The sequence below is a fragment of the Anguilla rostrata genome, chromosome 1 (assembly GCF_018555375.3).
Source record: "Anguilla rostrata isolate EN2019 chromosome 1, ASM1855537v3, whole genome shotgun sequence".
Classification (NCBI taxonomy): domain Eukaryota; kingdom Metazoa; phylum Chordata; class Actinopteri; order Anguilliformes; family Anguillidae; genus Anguilla; species Anguilla rostrata.
Window position 1 is genome coordinate 83,583,670 of NC_057933.1, and position 8,351 is coordinate 83,592,020.

Below are 8,351 nucleotides of genomic sequence, written 5' to 3' on the forward strand. Positions count from 1 at the left end.
TTTATGGAGCATCAAGTCTTCTCCTTTCCTACATTGTAACAATAGAAAACCAAGTCTTACCAGCTATAAATACCGCACAAAGGGATACAGTCAACGCCCAAAACATGTTGCTCTGCAAAGCAGCGTGTACTCAGTTTAGTGTGAGATGCACTACTGGTAAGTGCCTAGGTGGAAGGGGTTTCTGTGCTTTTCCATGGCAAGCCCTTAACAGGAAATGGGAAGGAACTGATGCCCTTGTGACGACGAGCTGAACAGTCTTACGTTGTTAATGCCCAGGAAGCAATGAAATAATCACAATAAAGTGGTTACTATCTAGTGACATCAATCAAAGGACGAGTTGTTGAATACCTTTAAATGCATCCTCACAAATCTTTTATTTTATTTTTTTTACAGCAGGTGTCGTTTTTTAGGTTTTGTAGCCTGTGTGCATCGCATAGACTGCTGGTTCCAACTCAGAGGCTTCAATGAGAAGCTCATCAGAACGTGATCCCCGTTCATTGAGCTGAGTCCAGCACAAATTCGCCAATAAAGAGAACGTAACATACACTTTTAAAAAGTTCCCATTAGGGGTTGAATCGTTTAGTGGCAGCTGGCGGGCGCCAGTGGCGGTTTTAGCGGAAGCTGGCGGAGTGGTATCTTTTAGTGGCACCTGGTGGACTCCAGTGGCTGCTCCAACGACAACAACGGTCGCATTTCTGGCAACCGCCATTCAAGTTTCCTTATTGGCCCGCCTGTACGCGACAGCTGTTGTACTTTCAATACAGCAACTTGTTAGCATCTAGACCAGGCATGTCAAACTCAGTTTGGCTCTGGGGCCGGATCCAGACTTTCTGTTCTCGGGTGGGCCGGATCAGTAAAAGAATGTCAACTCCAAATATTTAGCTTTGTTTTTCAGTACTATGCTTTATCATTCAGCCTACATTTGTAGCCTACCCTACATATTATAATCACGGATGACAAGGGATCTTTTCTAAGCACAACACATTTATTCACCAACAATGGAAAAAAAAAATGATTTCATGTTAGGCGGTGAATGTGTTAACAACTGGTTTATTTTAACAGTTAAGTGAATGCAGTTTTACACCTGAACCAACTCACCACACTAAACAAACTCAAGTGGGAGCTATGAAAAAAATATTTTCGCCTTAATTGTCATACTGCTTTGAAATAAATAAAAAAGAAATACAAAATAAAAGTTATAGCCGTGCATGGGCAATAAGATTAGACTACATCAGATCAAACTACTAGGCTGGGCCTACTGAAGCTGAGAATATACTGCACAATATTAATTGTCTTTAATATGAAACCAGATTAATCTTTTTTAATGATCTGTATTCATGAGTGCAAACAAATTTCGTGTCATCACACTTTTTTCTCTCTTACTGCACTCCTGCAGTCTACTTGCTGCTGCTGGCTCCTGAAACTTGGGATCTTTTTGCCTTCACAAGTGTATCGATATTAGGTGTCAAATCCTGAGTAGCAGCACATTTAACAATGTCATTCAAGTGTTTATTTGTTAACCTTGAGCGCTGCTTTGTTTTATTATTGTTCATTACGGAGAACACCTGTTCACAAAGATAAGTAGTCCCAAACATGGATAGAACCTTTGCAGCCATGGCTGTTATTTTGGGGTAACCTGGCACGAGATATTGATAAAACGTATCCAATCCCACGGACCCAAATTTATCCTTCATAGCGGAATCGCACTGCAAGTCAATAAGCTCGAGTTGAATGTCAGCTGGCATATCAGAAGGCTTCACTGTAAATGGCGAGCGAAAAAAGCCAAATTTGTTCTCAAGTTCACTGAATACCTGAAACCTCTGCTCAAACTCTCGCAGCAAATCTGTTATGTTGTCTTTATATTTTTCCAAATCATTATCGGGACGGTCTGGTGCCTCCGGACGCACAGCTGTGAGACAAGAGAAATGCGCGGTGTCACCGTTGGATAGCTGCGTCTCCCACAGTGACAGTTTCATCTTGAACGCACTTATGCTGTCGTAATATTGAGTGACAACTCTGTTACGGCCCTGCAATGTAGTGTTAAGTGTATTCAAGTGTTGTGTAATATCAACCATAAACGCAAGATCCTGCACCCATTCCTTGCATTTAAGTTCCTTTACTGGGCGTCCCTTCTTCTCCATGAACTGTCTAATTTCCCCTCGTAGCTCAAAGAAGCACTCCGTGTCCACTTTTCTTTTTTTTGACAGTGCCATTTTGGGAAGGGTGTGTTGACCGATAACTTGTTTAGTAGTGGTGAATTGTGAAGCAAGATTGCCGGTTTATTTTTAGTACTAACTCGTGTCAATGCCGCATGCTGGACGTGAGCTCTTTTACACATTTACTGCCCTCCCGCGGCCGGAGGGAGCATTTGGTTTGTATTTATTTTAAAAAATCATAACTTTTGATAGAAATAAGCTAGAGACTCGCTTCTTTTTTTGACATACTCAGAAATTTATGCCGGGCCGGATTAAATCATCCAACGGGCCGGGTCCGGCCCGCGGGCCGTATGTTTGACATGCCTGATCTAGACGGTGAAGCTTACGAAGTAGCAGGAAACAGCCTGTACTGTGCATGCTTGTACGCAAAAGCGCTTGCTGCCCATTGAGTTCAATGTGGACATCCGAGGTGATTTAACATGTTTTTATTTCTTAAGACTTCTGAGTTTTTTTTTTTTTTTGTTGTTATCATTTTTAACGAATAAAGTTATTAAATTTGAACTTTTCTTTATGGGACAAGGAATTTTCACTCTTGCATGCTTGGATCCCTAGCACAGCACAGCACATTTTGTCCAGTAGATGGCAGCAGCTACTTAAAAATCAAGTGTGAATATCCCTCCTGTGGTGTCGTTTGTGTTGGACCATTCGATTCTCTTAATCGGAACAAATAGAAACGAAGCGCTTTGAAAGGGGGTTTCTGTGTATTGGCAGGCTAGCCGCGCGTAGTTCTATAACATTATGGAACTCACTGAATATAAAGAACCACATTTGATTAGCAACCCAGGAACAAAATTAAAACGGGCATAAAAAAATTACGAAAAGACTGGGACAATAAATTCCCTCAGCAAGTAAAGACGAGGCAAGACCCCAGGGCTCAATTGCAGTGTGATTAGCTGGAGGTTAAACCTCACGTTTAAACCTCTAGACCACAGAACTGAATTGCAACTTGAAATAGCTAATCCTTATTCCACAGCTGTGTATAGCTGGTCCACTTGTAATGCAGTTTTGTGGTGTTCAGGTTTAAATCTGAGATTAGCCCTTTGCCCCATCATGCTGGAAGCAGGGACTATGATACAGTGATGTGAAAAAGAAAGAACACCCTCTTTCAATTCTATTTTATTTATTTAGTTTTACATATTAGGACATAACCAACATAGTCCTCACAAAGTCCTAACAGAAGATAAATCCAACTTCATTTGACAAATAACACATTACATGTTTATTGAAAAAATAAAAAGAACCATCAGAAGCCTTGGGAAGAGGGGACTTGGCTTTGGAGAAGACAGACCAGCAAGACACCCAGCTCTCTATATTCTGAACTCCCCTAATTACTTTCCCTACAAGACAAAGTGATTGAAGAGCATCATACACTGTATTTTGGGGTGAATTCTTCCGGAATTATATTTGCAGATCATGTATTAATACGTACAAACTTCATTAAATTCACTCTTCAGTTTGTGCAGTCTGATTTTCATTACACACATACATAAAATGTTTGTGCGCAAAACAAAGTCTTTTTAAAACTTAAAACAAAGTCCAGTACAGACTGTAGTCATCTGTATAATTGTTAACATCAGCAATGCAAGTTATATAAGGAGAAGGATAGTTAACACTTCAGGTTTGGCAAATAGCAGGACACAGTAATTTAAAGTGTGGGGGTGCTCCAGAAAAACAGCTTCCTTCTCCCATCATTTCACTTTGTTGTGTAGAGCCACCAGCTACATGTTTCCATAAATGTTGTCACCATCCTGTAGATTGTTAAAATACAAGCAAATAGTAAAAGTCATTAAACATCTCAGAGTGTCCTGGTCCATGTGCCCGGCGCTGGTCCACAGGGAAGCATTTCTAGAGCCTCTCTCTGTAAATTGTGTATTTAAAATGGCTAGACTTAAGAGGCAACAAATAAAAAATAAAAATAAGCCTGCACATTTACTGAATCTAGCCGTACTGTTGTCTGGTACAGTACTTACATCATTCCTATGTTTGGCAGCATGGGTAGATTTTGGGTTTCTAGAGAGCGGGAAAACATTTCTCCAGTATTTATACTTTCAAATGATCTCTTTTCAACTCTTTACTAATGTCACTGAATTTCAAATACAGTCATAGAAAGGTGTAGCAAGCATAATTTAAATCTGTTTATAACAAACTGTTAAACTTGTAAACCGTTATTTTATCATTAACTAAACCGTAATGACAGTTGCTCACATCAATAAAAAAATTAAAAAAAAAAAAACAACCTCTAAATGGCAACAACTGAAAGCTTACCGATTTTATTACTCGTCGCAAAACAAATGCTTGAAAAACGTTAAATGTATAGAACTCCATGATTCATCTTTTGTGAAGCCGATTCACTGTGTCCCGCGTTTCGTTTTTTTTTTTTTTGTTTAGCATTTTATAAAACTAAAAATATTGTTTTAAACAGGGTGATTTACCTTACAGGAGACGGGCAGCAGGGTTTGGGTTTGGTTTGAACATTGCCTGCTAAGCTCTCGTTATTGGCCCTGTGAGTGAACAATGTTTGCGATAAGACTTACCTGTGACAGTGCTTTAACGACAGAAATATCATATACTTACCTGTAGCCCACATTCATCTCAGGTCCGTTGCCATGTTGCTGTCTGTAAGCACACCGATAAGACCTTTGTTTCAGTATTAAACCGGGCCACCAGAGCACTGATTCGAGTTATTTCTGTCACGGTACGGGGGTTAGGACCCAGGCGCAGAGTGGGAAACTCAAAATGTAAATACAACTAAAGACTTTACTAACAAAACAAAAACAAACAAGAGGTCACGAGTGGCAATTCCAAAAGAAAAGAAAAAAAAAAAAAAAAAAAACAGGAAACACGTAAAGGAACTCAAAACAAGCAAAACTAGAAACTCAAATTCAAAAGCATAGCAGACACAGGGCACAGAAACAGTACGGGTAGAACACAGGCAGGAAGAACGCAAGGCAGGCAGAACTCAAGAACACAAGCAGGTAGATACATATAAGTCAGAAACAAACACAAGTCAGGAACAAACACAAGGAACCAGCACCTGAATCAAGGGGACAAAGAACTTAAATAGACAGGGGTAACAAGACACAGGTGAACTCAAAGAACAATCAAACCAGAGGGAAGGGAAACAAGAGGCAGGTGGGGACGATGATTAAATAACGAGACAATAATAAAATAATTGAAAGCAATAATACAATTAACCAACAGGGGAACGAGCAGGGCACAAAACAGAAGTGCCGCCATGTGGTGGCCTACAGGGAAAAACAGACAGAAACACAGAACCATGACAATTTCACTCTATTGCTTTCTGTAAAAGCATACCTATAACTTTAACATGTGGGAAAAAAAGTGTGGAACGGTGTTTTAGGGACATTACCTGGTTGAAGCCCAAAATTTTTGAAACACTTGGCAGCATTGCTATTACAGTCTTAATTTTACAATCTTAATTGCTTCAGTAAATTACCCAGATGTATAAACTGGTAGCACGTGAATTGCAGTCTATTCAATTTACGCAATGATATGAATATGGATATGGTGCCAGAACGAGTACTATAAAAAGTGACATAAATAACTGGAAAGGTAAATTATTTTGATGTTTTGCCCCAGCTTACCTTGAAAATCTGCTCCAAATGTTAAAATCATGGACAAAAAAAGAGAACCTATTCATAGACTTTTTAATCTTTTGAAAAAACAAGATCCATATTTTTCTCAATGGTTATGGTGGAAAATTTCCAGAAGTATTGCCCATGTGATTACCTTTTTTCTGGGCGAGGAGGTCTGTCCAGGAAGTCTTTGGGATTTCTTCTGTGTGTGCCATACAGAGAAATAGAATGTTTTTTATTCAACTGACAGCAGTAGGTGATTTTCACACTCACATTATTTATGTTACGACCCCATGGGTCTAGGGGTGCATGGGGTATGTAACTAGATGTTAAAATGCCAGGAGATGTTAATGCTGTATAGATGGTAACAACAATAAATCAAACACAGACAAAGCAGCAACTCAGTGCATGGGTGTTTTACTGTGGTAACAAAACAAAAAAAAGGTGCAACAAACTATACCTAACATTACAGAATACATTTGCTAGACCATTGTGTAATGAATTTATACAATGCAGCATCCAGGAAACATTAAAGAATCAGCCAGAAACTGACTCTAACAATTTATTACAATAAATGTATTCTGTTAAGACTATTTGTGTTGATGTGTTCTTGGTATATCTAACTTAACACTTGTCTCGAGAGTTCAAAGACTTTTTACAAATTCAGAATTGTTTTTCTCAGACATAGAATTACTGAGACATTGGATTTGTAAGATCCAATCTGGTGCACATGTTAAATGATCAGTACATTATAATAAATATATGATAAGCATATGATCAACAGAAACTTGATAAACAGACCATGAAGAAAATATAGCAGTGTAGCACAGTGGGTAAGGAACTGGGCTTGTAACCGAAAAGTCATAGGTTCGATTCCCTGGTAGGACACTGCCATTGTACCCTTGAGCAAGGTACTTAACCTGCACCTCCACCATACATTGCTTCAGTATGCATCCAGCTGTATAAATGGATACAATGTAAAAATGCTAAGTAATGCTAAAGTGTCTGGATAAGAGCGTCTGCTAAATGCCTGTAATGTAATGTAATGTAATATAAAAAAAGGAAAACACTGCAGTAATCCAAATTAATTACCTGGAAAACCGTCTCCAGAATGATGCCCTATTTGCAAAAACACAAAAAAACAAAACATATTGTACAATTAGTGACATGTACTGCTGTGAAAATGAAGGAAGGATTAACACTGCTGAGGCCACCTGGACGGTGGATGACTGGTATCCTATACACCAATCTTTTATAGTGCTTCCTGAATAGCTTCTTCATGAATGGTTCCTTCAAAATGAACCATAGGGTGAGATGCCAAACCAGAGCAAACTGTATTAATGTATTATACCCATTTTTTCTTTATTTTTATTTTTTACTGTTGTTCTTGATTTAAACTTGAAATTTATATAGGAAAAACATAAAGTGAGATACCCAGTGTCAGTAAGCAGGCTATTATCTTGGTCGTTTTTTAAATTATTCTTTTTTTTTTTCTTTCTTTTCTGCCTGGAAACTGTATGTACACAAAAGACTAATAAAAACAACTGGACAAAAAAATTCAAAAAATCTTATTAATTCATTCAGTTCATTCGAACAGTGCATTTCACAAAAATATTTGACGCAATATATTTTACAGCAGGCCCCGGTCTAAAACCTCCATAATAAAAAGTCTTAGGTGGCAGTGGCAAGGAAAACCCCCTAGATGGAAGAAACAGAATGAAACCTTTGGAGGAACCAGAATTAAGAGGAGAGCCTGTCCTGCCCGGGCCAGCTCAGGATGCTAGGTCACAAGGACTGACATGGCTGAATCAAACACTCATTTTTCTCAGATACAGAAAACATTTCGGTGAACAAGGTGCAACAAGTGCACTTTAATTCATCCATTACATGTTACACACACACACACACACACACACACACTCTTGTCTTCGTCCTTTTTCCTAGTGAGGCTACAATGCTGCTTAGAGGAGCATCAAAGTGTTACTGGGTTTCAGTACCTTTCCTCTGGACGAGGTGGTCTACGTGGACAGTCCCTGGGAAGTTCCCTGTGGGCGTGTGATAGATTACCATGTAAATATTTTTAAAAAGCAGAGAATCGCACTTGTTCCTACAATACTTTCAATTTTACAGGGTCACAGTGAGCAGCCCGGACTCCTGGGGCATTACTCTTTTTCACTGAGGTTAAGAGGTAATTTAGGTACCATCCAATCATGTCATTAAAATGCCATTATACTTGGATTGTTTGTTCAATATCACCTGACATTTTTAATTCAACGCTGTCAGAAATGTGTTTAGGGATCTGTTTCACAGATGGAAGAAGCTGACACACAGCGCCACCAAAGCCGACACACAGCTCTTAGGGTTTAGATTTTTCTCTTTTCTGATCACCGAAGTGCTTCTACTGACCATCGATGCAACATCACTCACCTGTGGCCAGTGTTTTCCACATTCCAACTAGCGCTGTTACCTTCATGCCTTCTGTGAACAGACAGACATCGCGTTTGATTTATCACAGTTCAAGGCCACGTCTAGTGACCTC

At 39.2% G+C, this 8,351-nt stretch overlaps 3 long non-coding RNA genes across 3 annotated transcripts in view; 1 reads left to right on the plus strand and 2 right to left on the minus strand.

Moving 5' to 3' along the window:
• LOC135241633 (uncharacterized) overlaps nucleotides 1-8,351 on the plus strand; it is an 86,492-nt gene that overhangs the window by 72,095 nt on the left and 6,046 nt on the right. The window lies entirely within an intron of this gene.
• LOC135241536 (uncharacterized) lies at nucleotides 3,320-5,370 on the minus strand. Its single transcript, XR_010326021.1, has 5 exons — nucleotides 5,200-5,370; nucleotides 4,791-4,828; nucleotides 4,649-4,717; nucleotides 4,187-4,226; nucleotides 3,320-3,964 (listed from the first exon to the last, which is right to left on the minus strand). It is a non-coding gene; the product is annotated as an uncharacterized LOC135241536 (long non-coding RNA).
• Nucleotides 5,947-8,303, minus strand: LOC135241605 (uncharacterized). Its single transcript, XR_010326052.1, has 4 exons — nucleotides 8,240-8,303; nucleotides 7,810-7,857; nucleotides 6,905-6,931; nucleotides 5,947-6,014 (listed from the first exon to the last, which is right to left on the minus strand). It is a non-coding gene; the product is annotated as an uncharacterized LOC135241605 (long non-coding RNA).